This window comes from Urocitellus parryii, chromosome 5, assembly GCF_045843805.1.
Source record: "Urocitellus parryii isolate mUroPar1 chromosome 5, mUroPar1.hap1, whole genome shotgun sequence".
Lineage (NCBI taxonomy): Eukaryota > Metazoa > Chordata > Mammalia > Rodentia > Sciuridae > Urocitellus > Urocitellus parryii.
In genome coordinates this window covers 21,221,888-21,238,120 of record NC_135535.1, presented here as the reverse complement: position 1 = coordinate 21,238,120, position 16,233 = coordinate 21,221,888, and the positions used below count along the sequence as shown (strand labels likewise).

Here is a 16,233-nt window from a genome sequence, read left to right as displayed (position 1 = left end):
GTGATTAGGGTATCTTCATGGATTATCCCCCCACTGGCAGTGTAAGGAGTGTGTCCACATTGAATGTCAGACAAGGTGGAGAGTTCAAGGCACTTTTGGGGTGAGGAGGGGATCCACCAGAAGTCAGCCTGACATGCAAAGTAAGAATAAAGGTGGACTGTATATTATCATACTCTAATCAGATTGAAGACAGTACACAGGTGGGTATGGGCTGGCAAGGCATCAGAGCTTAAGTGGGGGAAGACCAGTGTCTATATTTAGGGATAAGCCTACCAGAGAGTGATCAAATAACTAAATACATTGAAAACAATAGGAGTCAATATTATTGGCAAACACATTAAAAAACAAATTTAAAAAATAGTGCACCACGATCAGTGGGTTTCATTCCAGAGATGCAACATTGGTTCAACATTTAGAAATCAATAAATGTAATTCATCACATGAATAGAGTTAAGTTTAGAAATCACACATTATCTCAATAAATGAAGAAAAAGCATTTAACAAAGCACAGCACACATTAAAACACAAGAAAAACTAGGGGTAGAAAGAACTAACCTCAACATTGTGAAGGTTATATATGAAAACCCAAGGCCAACATTATTCTGAATGGAGAAAAACTAAAAGCATTTTCTCTAAAAACAGGAACAAGGCAAGGATGCTCACTTTCACCACTCCTATTAAATACAATCCTTTGAAACTCTAGCCAGAGCAATCAGGCAAGAGAAGGAAATTAAAGGGCTACAAATAGAAAAAGTAGAGACTAAATTACCTCTGTTTCTTGATGCATAATCCTATATGCAGAAGACTCAAAAAACTCCAAAGAAGACTTTAAGAGTTCATAAATGACTATAGAAAAATAGCATAATACAAGAATGACAGTCATAAGTCAATCATGTTCCTCTATTCCAAAAATAAATCTGCTAAAAAAGAAATTAGGAAAACTATCCCAATTCACAATAGCCTCAAAAATAAAATAAAATACTTGGGAATCAATCTAACAAAAGAGGTGAAGAAACTCTACAGTGAAAACTAAAGAAAGAAATTGAAGACCTTAGAAGACGGAAAGATCTCCCATGTTCTTGAATAGGCAGAATTAATATGGTCAAAATAGTCATAATATGGTCAAAATTAATATGGTCAAAAGTGCTATACAGATTTAACACAATCCCCATCAAAATTCCAATGATGTTTTTTCACAGAACTAGGAAAAACAGAACAGTTCTGAAATCCATTTCGAAAAATCAGAAACCTGGAACAGCCAAAGCAATTTTCAGTGAGAGAAGCAAAGATGGAGGCATCACAATACCAGACCTTAAATTATATTACAGAGCTATATTCACAAAAACAACATGACATTGGCACCAAAACAGGCAAAAAGACCAATGAAATAGAATAGAGACAAATCCACATTAATAAAGTTATCTGATACTAGACAAAGTTGCCAAAAACATATGTTGGAGAAAGGATAAACATTTTAAAAAATGATGCTAGGGAAACTTGATATGTAGAAGAATGAAATATGACCCCTATCTCTCACCCTACACAAAAATTAAGTCAAAAAGAATAAAAAATCTAGGAATTAGACCAGAAATCCTGCACCTGCTAGAAAAAGAAAAAGTAGGCCAACCCTCTAGCATGTCAGCACAGGAACTGACTTCCTTAAAGAGACCCTTAAAGTGCAAAAAAAAAAAAATCAAAGATCAATAGGTGGAATGGTATCAAATTTAAATGCTTCTGCACAGCAAAGGAAACAATTAAGAGCATGAAGAGAGCACCTACCAAATGGGAGAAGATCTTTGCCATATGTTCCTCAGATAGGGCCTTAATATCCAGAATATCCAAGGAACTCAAAAACTTTTTACCACAAAACCAAATAATCCAATCAATAAATGCACAAAAGAGACATTTCTCAAAAGAAGAATATAAATGGTCAACAAGTATATGAAAAATGTTCAACATCTCTAGCAATTAAGGAAATGCAAAGCAAAACTACATTGAGATTTTATCTCATTCCAATCAGAATGGGAATTATAAAGAATACAAGTAATAATAAATTTTGGCAAGGATGTGGTGTGATTAAAACTTAGTGCAACCACTCTGGAAAGCAATATGGAGATTCCTCAGAAAAATAGGAATGGAAACACCATATGACTCAGATATCTCAGTCCTCAGTATATATCCAAAGAATTTAAAATTAGCATACTATAGTGAATACAGCCACATCAATGTTTATAGCAGCACAATTCACAATAGTCAAGCTAAGAAGCCAACCTAGGTGCCCTACAACCAATGAATAGATTTAAAAAATGTGGTATATATACACACTGGAGTATTTCTCAGCCATAAATAAGAATGAAAATTTTCACTAAATGGATGGAACTGGAGACTATCATGCCAAGTGAAATAAGCCAGTCTCAAAGGTCAAAGGTCAAATGTCAAATGTTTTCTCTGATATGTGGAAGCTGATCCAAAATGGGGAGGGGAAGAACAGAAAAAAAAAAGGGAGATGGAATTTCATTAAAACAGATGAAAGATCAGTAGACTAGACTAAAGGGACTGAGAAGGTAAAAAGAGGGACAGGAAAAGGGAAGAAAAGCAAAATGATTATGACCAACTTTCATAGTGCATATGGAGAATCCCAACATCAAGTATATCCACAACACACTGATTTATATATATATATCTCAGAAAGATCAGACTAGTAAATGAATGAAGGGGAGCACAGGGAGGAAGAAAGTGGAAGGGGGAAGTAGTGCTGGGGACTGAAATTATATTCCATGCTTTTGTGATTATGTGAAAATATATTCTAATGTTACATATAACTAAGAAGACTTAAAAGAATAATAGGATCCAGTTTTCTGACTTCCAGGGAATATAATTACAAGTATGAAAATTAATTCTGTGATGTTTAGATTGATGTCACATTATATCCATTAACTCTTGGTTTTCAACATATATAGAAGATCAATATAGAGAAAGATGTGTGTTTTTATGAAATTATATATATATATGTGTGTGTGTGTGTGTGTGTGTGTGTGTGTGTGTGTATTTTTAAGTGCATACTGGAAAAATTCCCTGGTCCTGCCCATACATGGGACCAGTGATAGCCCAATAACTTAGTTCCTAAATCTTGGCATCTTCCTATCATTTTACAATAAATAAAGCTTTTTGGAGGAGTGGCTGATTCCATATTTGGGAATAGAAAAGTATATATGAGATGAGCCTAAAAGTAAGGAAGAAGTCAAAGAATGATTGAGATATGTCATAAGAACACAGGAGGGCTTCCTTTGGAAAAAAAAATATTTTCAGTACTGAAACAAATAGTGATAGCAATGGAATATTACTCATTGAATAAAATAGGAAATGATGACTCTCTGCTAATATAAATAAGTAAATGAAAAAACAATGTTTTATGATAAATGGAATATTAGTTACAAAGTACCTCCTCACAAAACTTGTAAATTTCAGCAGTAAAAGATTAAATTTGCAGTGGAGAAGATTGAATGATACCACTTTAATCAAGTTATCAAAGGGACATAGCATCATTATGATTAGAACAAATCAAAATCATGTTAACACCTGATAGGGTACAATAAGGAAAACACAGCCTCTTCTGAATCTATCAAGATACACATCCAGAATTTAATATGAGGAAATATTAGATAAACTCAAATTGAGGAACATTCTACTAAATAGCTGACCTATTATCTTAAAACATTCAATGGTTTTTCAAGTCAAATGATACTGAAAAACTGTTCCAGATCAAAAGAGATTAAAGAAAAATGAAAAATAGATGCAATGTATTTTGATCTGGCCCATTTACCATAAAATATATTATTTTAGAACAATTGGTAAAATGTGAATGGGGTCTTAAGATTAAGTGGTAGTAATATATCAAAGTTAATGATCTGAGGTTGATGATTGTTTTCTGGTTATAGATAGATGTCCTTGTTTGTAAGAAATAGTACGTCAAATTACGTGTGGCTGATGAGGCATCAAGTTTGCAACTTATGAATAACTTCAGGAGAAAAGGGTCTTTATATTATATCTATAACTTTGCTATAATTTTACAATTGTTCAAAACATACAAAAACAATAATAAAACATAAACATTATTCTGGGGAAAAGGTAGAAGATAAATTAGAAGCAGATGAGAGTTAGAGTAAGGGAACCATTGTGGGAGCATTTCAGTAATAAAGTCAAAAAATTAAGCCAATTGCAGTGGGAGTAAAAGAGAAAAGGTTTGATATATATATCTCCAAATTGGCATGCTTTGGTGGCTAATAAGATATAGTAAGAGAAAGAAAGGGAAGAGTTTTGTAGAGGACTCAAATTTATGTCTTGTGTAACCGACAAGGTAGTGGTGCAATTAATTGATATAAATAAGGAAGAACAAATTCTTAGAGGAAGATAATGATCTTTATTTTTGGCAAGCACGAATAATGAGTTTTCCAAACACTCTGGGTTCTTTAATCAAATAAGATGTTATTATCTTACTCTTAGGCTGAACTTCTATCCTCTGGCTTTGTGTTTCCATAAGGAAATTTCAGCCTATTCTCTCACCCTTCATTCATTTTTCCCTAAGGAGTTAGAATTACTCAGCTGTAAAATGAATTTGGGGAAATAACTAAGCATGTTCATCACTGTCTTTTCTGGTTTTTACCTCTTCAGAGCAAACATGTCAGCATAATAAATACGTTCTCTGCTATTTTAAAACTACCTCATAGGTTGACCTGCTGGGAAAGGTGAAGTTACAGGAAGTATATTCAGCCACATATCTAGAATCATATTGTCCTATCAGGTCTACCAAAGACAAAAACTCATGACATTTGACTTCAGTTTGTCTAACTACTATATCCAGTCTTTCAATCAGTTCAGAATCCGGGATAGAAAGAAAGCAATGTCGTCAATTAGTCTCCTGAGTTCAAACAAATGCTGAATGGTTTTTATTCCTCATAGTATCTACTAAAGTGTTTAAACAAGCTAACTAAATTGAATCCAATCAATGTAATATAGGATGATGGTAAACTAATACTGTTTAATAGGGAAAAATATAGATCCTTGTTTTTCAACAAAGTATAATCTACAGTATAATTATTTTAACTTCCTTCATAAATAAAATTGGACTAATAACGGCCCTATCTCACATGGTTCACCTGATAATTAAAGTAGACAATGTATAGCTATCACTCTGTAACATCCGAAATAAAGGTCTAGCTTATTGCTGAGCCAAAGTGCTTTGTTTCTCAATGGTATGAATTTGTGCAAGATGAGTGAAAAAAATCAAACCAGATGGAATTTTAAGGGTCAGCTATATAGAAGCATTTGAAATGCCCTGGATCATGCTTCTCAAACTGTGTTTTGTGGGTCACTAGTTATGAAACGCATTAATGGATTTCCAGGGTTGATAGAAGACAAAGGTTGTGAAAAATCTTTTTATAAGGAAAAAAGGTTTAATGCTGTACTTTACCAATATGTTTGACAAAATAAGCTTTCTTCCTCAAGAATATCACTCACTGTATGAGTACTGTGTAGATATTAGGACATTATGAGTAGGAAAAAGAGGGTACAATAATTGGTTGGGACTTCCTGATTGGTTAAATTACAGATGATAAATTCAGCAAAGGATTAAGACAAAAGACTGCAAGGGCCTGGGATAATAACTCAGTGGTAAGGTGCTTGCCTTGCACACAGAAGACACTGGTTTTGATCCTCAGCACCACATAAAAATAACTAAATAAAATAAAGATATCGTGTCCATCTACAACTAAAAAAAAATTTTAAAAAGACTGCAAGTGCCTTGTTCATGCTATCCTACTCCCTGGACTAAATATTTCCCCCTTCACCCATCTAACTTTTATCAAATATAAAAGCCCAATTTGAGTCTTCCCAACACAAAAATAGTATTCACTGCCCTTTACCCAAATGTGATAAATTAATTAATTCAAATAATATTTATTGAACACCAGTTATATGCCAGATATCAGTCTTTGTTCTGGTATTGAAAATTTAACTTTTTAAAAGATATATTTCCATTCTCAGGGAATATGTATTCAAGTGGGGAAGAAAGTCATTGAACAGATCAAAATAATGTTAATTCAAGAGTTGAAGATGTTATAAAGGAAAATAGCACAATGGAGACAAAAGCAAAGTGGTAGCTACTTTATATTCAACAGTCAAAGAAGGCATCTCTCATAAGGTAGCATTTGAATAATGACCTGAAGGAAGGATGATAATGATAAGTCTCTAGGAGAAGGACATTCCAGAAAAGTCAGTGATAAGGACCTAAGGCAGGAGCTGTTTCACTTATCTAAAAAAGGCAGGAAAGATAACATGGTTAGAGTAAAAAGAGCTAGGTAGTGAAAGGTAGGAAATGGTTTAAGACATTAAAGAGAGTCAAATTATATGTGGAATTGTACATCTTCACTCTCACATGGGAAGACTTTGAAAGGTGAAGCAGACGAACAATGTGATCTGATTTATATGACTGTATCTTGATGCAAAAGAATGATAAGGACACAGTAGTCAATGCCAGAGAATTAGGTAGGAGGCTTTTTCAAAAGTCCAGGTAAAAGATGTTAATGGCTTATATGAAAGTGACAGCAAAATGATGGTAAGAGGAGCCTGAATCAAGATATCTTTTTAAGTAGAGTATAATTTTTAGACCCTTTGGTCTCAGTATCCCTTTATACTCTTAGAAATTATTGAGAATACAATGGAGTGTTTGTTCATAAGGGTCATACCTTTTATTTAATATTTAATACATTAGAATTACATTGAGATAGATAGATAACATAAGAATACACAACTGCATTTTCTATTAGCCATTAGAACTATAATGTCTTTACACATCCCAAATTGCTTCTAAAAATCTCCACTTAGCATTCATGTACATATAAAAGTGAAAAGAAATAAAATGTCTTTGTGTTATTATAAAAACAGTTATGACATCACAGGCATTCTGAAAGTCTTAAAGGCTGCTAAGAGGTCTTGAACCACACTTTGAGAACTTCTGGCCTATAGAATTTTCCGATGATTTGAATGTGGGGATGTAAGAGAAAGGAATCAATGGGGGGATAAGGGTTTGGTTGTTTTGTTTTGTTTTGTTTACTTGTGTTGCTATTAACTGAAATACAAAGTTTAGTTCTATGTTATTCTTACAATGTTTATTAAACATCCCATTGAGGTTTAGACTAACTAGCCTACAGAATATGATCCTAGAATTCAAGGAAGTGGACAAGGGTAGAGGTATAAATTTATAAGTAAACAGCATAAAGGTACTATTTAAAGATCTAGAGTGAGATAAGAGAACATAGGGAGTGAATGTAGATTGAGAAGTCAGAGAATGACTCCTGAGCAACTGCCATATAACTCCATCAAATGAAACTGAAAGTTCTGTCTATAATTCTGTCTACTATTCCATAGTCTCCCACGTTGATTAAAGGTTCTTTTATGGTAAAATTGATATTTTAGTTATTTTCATATTCAAATCACTACTTAAGATGCCTAGCACTCAATTAGTGAATGAATGAATTACTAAATAATGATGCATATTATGGTGCTTTCATAGCTAAATTCCAGAATTTAGAGTAGAACAGTTTAGGAAGCTTCAGATTTATATATTAGGTATACTATTAATTGTGGAGTTAAGCAGTTTCCCTTGAATTTAGAGGCATAGGTAATTGAAGACTTTTAACTTTACCCAGTGTAATCAATAACAAGTGACTCAATGGTAGGGGTGAAATTATATTTCAAATTCTAATCTGCATCTTGTGATATTTAAAGCAATAGTATCCACTCAACTTTCTGGACATTCTGTTTTCCAAGGAAAATTTTCCCATATAATTTTTATTGATGTTTTCTTATTCCATATGCCTAGAGATACTTTAGAAAAAAAGACATGCCAAAGATACTACTGATATATTTATGCATGTGGAAGAAAAATCCTGAATAATAAAAAAAGAAAACAATATTAAGAGTCTGTTGTTATCAGTGGCAATCTGGGCCCACAGTAAAGAGAGTTATACTTTCTGTGTTTTTTTACATGTTGAAAGTGTCAGAAACAAATATTTACTCATATTACTGTTGAATAAATTCAGGATTTCTTCAAATGAAGATAAACAAAATGAATAATATTTCACTGCCATATAACTGGCATGACCAACATATGGATTTGTTATAGTTTGAATACTTTTGTCTCTTCCAAATTCATGTTGGAACTTAATCACCTATGTAATAGAGGTGAGTCCTTTAGGGGATGATTAAATCATTGTAAATGAGATTAGGAGCCCTTGTAAAAGGGTTGATGGAGGGAGATAGTCCCTTCTGCCATGCAAGAACACCAGATTCTTCCATTCTGGAGGATACAATATCAAAGTGCCATCTTAGAAGTACAGAGCGGCATTTAACAGATAACCAAACCTGCCAACACTTTTGTCCTGAATGCCCCACCTTCCAAAACTGTGAGTAAATAAATTTCTGGTTTTTATAAATTACCCAGTCTTGGGTATTTTTTTTATAAAAGCACAACTGGGCTAAGTAGGATTGATGATGGTTTCAATAATTAATAGGAGATATAGTCACGGTGGTACTTTCTGGATACTGTTTTTCTCTTCCCTGTGTAAGGTCATCCTAAATACTACTCTCCATTTACCTTCATTTCCCAGATTTCAGGGTTTTAAACATCCTGTGGCTTTCTTATTCTGATGCCTCTAAGAAATGAGATACAGAGATAGGAACTGCCCCATATTTAGTCAACATCATCTTAAGTAAATTCAAATGATTAAGGGAACTTCAAAAGACTCTTACATTTTCTAAAAACCAAAGTTGTTATCATCAGAGCCATATGTGGATGAGACAGAGAAGGTGAAAGCATTGTGTCTTAAAGGTCTTATTTCAAACATGGGCACACATGATTTAATTAATCATCATTATAATATCAAGTGAAGTCACTACAGGGCTTTATAATTTATACAGCACCATTGCAAATTTTATTTGGTTTTAGTCTTACTATATCCCTAAGAACTAGGCAAGGCAAATACCATGAACAAATTGAGGGTGAGAAAAGTTATGGAGGGCATGTGACAGACACATGATCAGAATTTAATTCTTAGTAAAAGGCATCTATAAGCAAAACTTTGTATTTGACTTCAGAATTTAATAGACCATCTATATAGCCTATCCAAGATTAGTAGGTTAAAAACACAGTACACAACTTGCAATAATTCAACTTACAACTCTTCAACTTTACAATGATGCAAAAGCAATATACATTCATTAGAAACCATATTTTGAATTCTGAATGTTCATATTTTTTACAAACTAATAATACATAGTATAATACTTTCACAAGATGCTAGGAAATGACAGTGAGCTGCCCCTCCCAGTCACCCACTGAGTCATAAGTATCAACAACTGACACTCTAATGTACAGTATTGCTAAACTTTCATGTTCAGTAGGTTACATGTATTGAATACATGTAACCTAGTTATAATATTTTGACTTACAAGGGTTTATCAGATGTAATCCAATTGTAAGTCAAGGAGCATCGGTACTTGCCCTGACATTGACTTAATTGGTTTGGGGTGGAAACCAAAACCAATTTTTAAAGCTTCCCACGAAATTCTAATTTGCCAAGAACTACTGGTGGATAGATGTGTCCCACTGACTTCTTTCTCAATCTTTTTCTTTTCAAATTGTTCAGTTTCACAGAAGATTATTTTCTAATATTATTTTTGTTTTTCTCCTTCTCTTCTCATACAGTGTTTGTTACAAATCTCCAAATTATGAATACATTGTTCCTCTCTCCTTTAGGCTATAAGCTCTGACCATCTATGTTACCTGCTCTTATTGGTTTTTTTCAAACTATTATTCTTCTCTCCAATTTCATCCCTCTGGAATATAAATATACACTTTTGACTGTTTTTTCCTAATGAACTAATTAGTATTAATAGAAAGACTATTGGAGTTAAGAAATCAGAGTTCTTCCAGTGAGTGTCTGTGTCACACTGAGAAAATTATTCACCCTCTCTAAACCCCAGGCCCAATCAAGAAAATAAAGAAAAAAATAAAATAACCTCCCTCATAACATTTTTAAGATGATATTTAAAAAAACTCTTGTGGTAAGAACACTTAACATGAGGCCTATTATCTTAACAAATTTCTATGTGCAAAATACAGTATTGTCTAGTATAGGCATAGTGTAATGCAAAAATCCCCAGAATTTATTCATCTTTTGTAAATGAAATTTTATACTGGTGGAAAAAAAACTTTCCATTTTTTTCTTGAAGCTCCTGGCAAGAACCATTTCACTGTTTCTTTTGTGTACATCTCATATCAATGGAACCACCAATATTTGTTCTTCTGAGTCTAGCTTATTTCAGTGAGCATAATGTACTCCAGGTTCATCCATGTTGTAGCTAGCAGCAGGATTTCCTTCTTTTTTTAAAAAAAAATACTTATTAGTGCATTAAAGTTACTGTAATAATGATGTTCATTTGGACAAATTCATATATGTATATAAAATAGTTTGCTCCATTTCAATCCCTAGTACTTTCTCTATTCCTTCCTTCCTCTTTCCACTTGAGCCTCTATTGATCTTCCTTTCATTTGTTTCTTTTACTAGTATATTATGGTTTAAAATAAAATTGGAATGAATTTTGATATGTCATACTTGCACATAGCATAATATGGTCAACTTCAGTCCCCAGTTCTTCCCCCTTCCTTCCTCTTTTCCCTCCCCATTGGTCCCCCACTTCAACTCCACTCATCTCCCTTCTGTTTTCTTGAGATCCTTTTTTTATTCCTTTTTCTCTCTAGTTTCCACATTTGAGAGAAAACTCTTGACCCTTGACTTTCTGAGTCTGGCAATTTCAGCACATAGCATTTTTATAAGAAATAAATGAAACTGAAACTACATAATAAAAGTAAATGATTTAATACTCAATAATAAAACTAATTTTAAAAGACTGTATCTTTGAAGGTCTTTTTATTCCTTATCTATTTTTTGCTGCAACTCAATACAATATTATATATTCTTTATGAGTTATATAGTTCTGTTTTTTACAAACCCACTCTCATTCCTAATTTTAAATTTTAGCATACGTATTCTATGACCCCCAGTGCCCAGTAAAATGTTATTCCAGATATGGCAAGAATTTTATGTAATCTCAGTTCAAAATTCTTAATAATAACAAGGATAGATGGTATGGCTTTTTACCTAGCTATTTTATTGCTACTCATCAAACATATGCAAGGTCCCAGAAAAATATCCAAAATGCTTATTTACTTCAGGTTGAGTTGTCACCTAATCTAAACATGGTAGGAGTTCAGAAGCAGCTCATCTCTCTTCAAGTCATCTACTATTCAAATCTTTCTTATCTCTGCTAATATTATTTCAAAATCCCAGTCAGTTCAAATCATTATATATGTTTGACTTCCTTAGATCTAATCCATCTATCCACACTAACGCTTTACACAAAGTGTCTGTCGCATTCAGCACAATGATAAAATATCATAACTCAGTGTTATTCCAGATATGTAAAGTTAAATTTTTAACATTCAAAATAAAAGAATGTAATTCACTATACTGCAGAGGGAAAAAGAAGGTGGGGAAATCATATGATTACCAAATAGATACAGGAAAAATATTTTTAAAACGTCAATACCCTTTTATGTAGAAAACTCTCAACAAACTAGAAGTAGAGGATTCACACATAAAACTAATAGCCTGTTTTATAGTTAATGCTGAAATACTGAATGTTTTCTCTCCAAAATAGGAAAAAAGGCTAGAATTTTTGGTTTTACAATTTAAATGTACCACTTTGCTATAGTCACAGTAGTAAGAAACAAAAGGTATAAAGCTCAGGGGGAAAAAAAAGGAAGTAAAATTATCTTATACTCAGATGGCATGAGAAAAACCTAAGGAAATTAATTTTTTATAAAATCAAAAACTGCTACAACTTTTAAATTAGATTAAACAGGTAATATAAAACTTAATTACATTTATAAATACCAATAATAATAAAATAAAACTAATAAACAATTATTAATTCAACTGAATGAGGAAAATCTTTTTCATGTAGCAAAAAAATGAATCTTGACCCCTACCTCATACCATATACAAAATGATTTTAGATGGTTCACAAACCTAAACATAAAAGCCAGACCAGAAAGTTTCTAGAAAAAATATGGATATATATATTCACAACCTGGACAAGACAAAGAATATAAAAGACTGGGGGGTCATAACAGAAAAAAAAAAAGATAAACTGGATCTCATCAAAATTAAAACATTCTTCCCATCAAAGGACATGTAAAAAAGGTCTAGGCACACCTCATACTGGGGAAAATATATGCAGTGCTTATAAATGACAAAGGTTCTGTATCTTTTAGAATTATCAGAAAATTCACAAAGAATTTTAAAATTTGTAAATAATTGATTAGAAAATTGAAGAATCCCATGAAGAAAGAGAAGAACATAAACATCTCATAAAAAGATACAAGAATGGGTTATAACCGCAGAAAAAGATGCTTAGAATCAGTATTTATGAGAAAAATGCAAAATAAAACTATAATGAGAAATCATTTCACACTCATATGAATGGCTAAAATTTAAAAAATAATTAGAGCCTGGATTTAGAGAAACTAAGATTCTCACTCAGTTACTTTCACTCTTTATCTATTCATGATTATAAAATGGAATGGCTACTTTGAAAAACTGTTGGGAAGTTTTTTTTTTAAAAGTTATCCACCCTGACCCAAACGCTCCATTCTTAGGGATCTATATGAAAGAGTGTATCTATAAAAAATTTGCATATATTTATTCATGCAGAATGGTAATAACAGGATACAAGACAACTATCAATCAACAGCAGAATGAATAAACAAATTGTAGTCTATTGATCCAATGGAATACTACTCAGCAAAGACAGGAATAACAATGGACGAATTTCAAAAATATTTTTAATGGAAGAAACTAAACAAAACTACACACTAATGAAAACACAAACAAACACACTGTGGAATACCACTATGTAAAATAAAAAAAATAGGCAATCCTGGGTTTGGGGATGTGGCTCAAGTGGTAGCACGCTCGCCTGACATGCATGAGGCACTGGGTTTGATCCTCAGCACCACATAAAAATAAAATAAAGATATTGTGTCCACCTAAAAAAACTGAAAAGTAAATATTTTTTAAAAAATAGGCAATCCTTGCCTACAGTGATTAAAATCAGAAATACTTGCCTCTGAGGCAAAAATGAGGTCAATTAGAAAGAGAATTAGAAAACTCTCTGGAATGATGGCAACATTCTATATCTTGCTTGGAGTGGGGTTACAACTACAGATAACAATTGTCAAAGTATCAAACCATATACTTAAAATCTGTGTATCTTGCTATACAACTGGGAGAAAATAGTTCACCAGGAAACATTCTTTTTAAATAAAAAGAATTGTTCACTTCATTAACTTATAATTATCTATGTTGTCACAAATGACAAGATTTTTTTTTCATTTTTAAGGTAAAAATTTATTCCATTGTGTATACACACCACATTTTTTTTTTTTGCCCATTCATCCACTGATGGACAGATGACTCTATATGTTGGTATTTCGAATTGTAGTACAATGAAAATAAAGTACAAGTATCTTTGAAATATTGATTTCCTTTCCTTTGGATATACACAAAGTAGTGGCTTCTAGATCTTATGGCACTTTTGTCATATATATTAAGGAACCTCTATATATAGTTCCATAATGATTGTATTAATTTACATTCCTATTCACTGAGTACAAGAGTTTGCTTTTCTCATAACCTTGCCAATTTTTCAATAATAATCATTTTAAAGGATTGAGATGATATATCTCATTGTGGATTTTGATCTGTATTTCCCTGATGATTAGTGATGTTCAGCCAGGCACAGAAAGTTTATCTCTAGTGGTTACCAGAGATGCAGTGGATAGGAGGAAGAGGGGGTTGACCAAAGGATATGCATATATAGTTAGATAGGAAGAATAAGTTGAAGAGATTTTCTGTGCAGCATGCTGACTATGTTAATGATAGTATATTGTATACTTGAAATATGCTAAGGGAATTTTTATTAAATCTTACCATAAGAATGACAACTATGAGAGATAATGCACTTATTAATTAACTAGATATACCATCTCACAAAGTATACAGTGTATAAAAAACTTTCTATTGTGTATGATAAATGCAATTTTATATCTCGATTTAAAAACAAAAATGTAACTCAAGTAATATAATTATTTAATACAAAGAAGAGAATTGGTATGTCAATAGAATTACCTAATACCTTTTTCAGAAATAATATTTCAAGGATTTTCAAAGATTTTTTTTAAGGGTAAAATAATTTTCAGTATAAGTAAATGAACCCAGTCTAATGGGTTCTTCTAAATAGAGAAACTCATCCTTGTGAGTTAATATTCTTGAGAAAAACAAAGAGGAAACCAGAGCATACAAGTATTTCAGTCTCTTATTAATTAAAAATATAATAATTCACAATCTGGAGGATTTTAAGACACGAAAGAGCCCAACTAAACAAAGGTGAAAAGATCAAACATGGGATGTAAAACTAACAGCTGTGACTTAGTGAGTTAACAAATATGCTGAATAAAAACAAACTCAACAAAGTGCTGGAAAGTCTGTAGCTTCCAAGCAATTAACACACTAATCAGAAACACTTGCAATGTATAATCAGTCCCATTTCATTCTAAAAGCAAGAATTATTTGGTTATAATGGATTCTTTCCATTTAGAAGTAAAATTAAGGAAACAACTAGATAAAGGTATGCATGAAGCAAAGAGGAAGTAGCCCAACTTGCTCTACCTAAGGAGTGTCTATTTTCAGTGAATAGGATAAAAAGTTTGGACTTCATCTCTTCAATATCTCTTCAATATCATTCCTTCCACATTAAAAGTCTGAACACATCAGCTAATTACCTGGTAAGACAATGTAAATTTGAAGGTTTGCATTCATACTTTTATTTTCAAACCTCAACACCAGTTTTAAAAGTGAAATCATCATTTCAATCATGTTATTAATTTCCAATTAGTAAATAGCCAGGAGTGAATCTAACTTCACATATCTTGAATTTCTAGACAGAAATCCAGAATTAGAGAACACTTTAGAGGACTGGACTAGTAACCAGAGTTTAGGCTCTAATATGAGGTAACCACAATTATCTTTTTTAAATAGTAGCTCTCAACATTTTCATACCTGACACACCTATATCATTTGTCATAACACATCAGAATCTTTTGTTCTATCCATACATCTCTCTTCATCTACACCCTCTGATCTCTAAACCCTTTCCTAAAATCATATGTCCTATCTCAATACTCCCTCATAATTATTTCCATGAGTATTTTCTCCTCCTTTCTCTCTACAATGAACGAGGTACTCTAGGAGGTTAGAAGTCATCGGGAGAAATGAGCAATGCACAAAGTCTTTGGGGCAGAAGGGACAGTAGCCCAAGTGAAGTTATACTCCTTCCCAATTACACATGTTAGAAATTATTATTCTATTACATGTAATGCTTACACATGGCACTGATTTAAATTTAAATACCACTATCCTGAATTATTTAACTTTCCCACTTTTTGTTTTCCTCCTCAATCATCATACAACTACTAAGGTAAAGTTACTTACTTTCATAAATATTTAATAACTGACTGAACCAAGGAATAGAGTCAAGATGGCATTAAAATTACCTCTAGTTTTTCTCAAAGTTTACAAAAATAAGCTAAGTTGAACAAAAACAAAATATTCAGAGAAAGATAGATTCTGCTTTTCATTCATTGAATGATCAAATACATTGACATTAGAGAATTTATATTAGCATAAAAGTAAATATTTTTAATAGTTTATTTTTATTAATACATACAGGACAATGTAATTAGGGAACTGTATAATGTTATCTGAGCCTAGATCACCCCAAACTTGTAAATTTCATACTCATAAACATGTGTCAAGGTGAATAACCTCATGAGGATTTTTTAAACTCCTGAACAGGACTGGCAGAGATAGCTGTTAGTCAAAAGGAAAACAAAAGAACTTTATGGACAATTTAGCCCTTTTATAGCACCAATATCCTTCTACATAACACTAGAATATAAGTTCGCTTAGAGTTGGTGAAAATCACATGAAATAATATATATGAAAGAGCTCTATAAATTATAGTGGATTTGTGAAATTTAAATGCCATTTCACT

The 16,233-nt window shown here is 32.3% G+C and overlaps 1 protein-coding gene across 6 annotated transcripts in view; it reads right to left on the bottom strand.

Moving 5' to 3' along the window:
• Anks1b (ankyrin repeat and sterile alpha motif domain containing 1B) overlaps positions 1-16,233 on the bottom strand; it is a 1,073,357-nt gene that overhangs the window by 629,341 nt on the left and 427,783 nt on the right. The window lies entirely within an intron of this gene.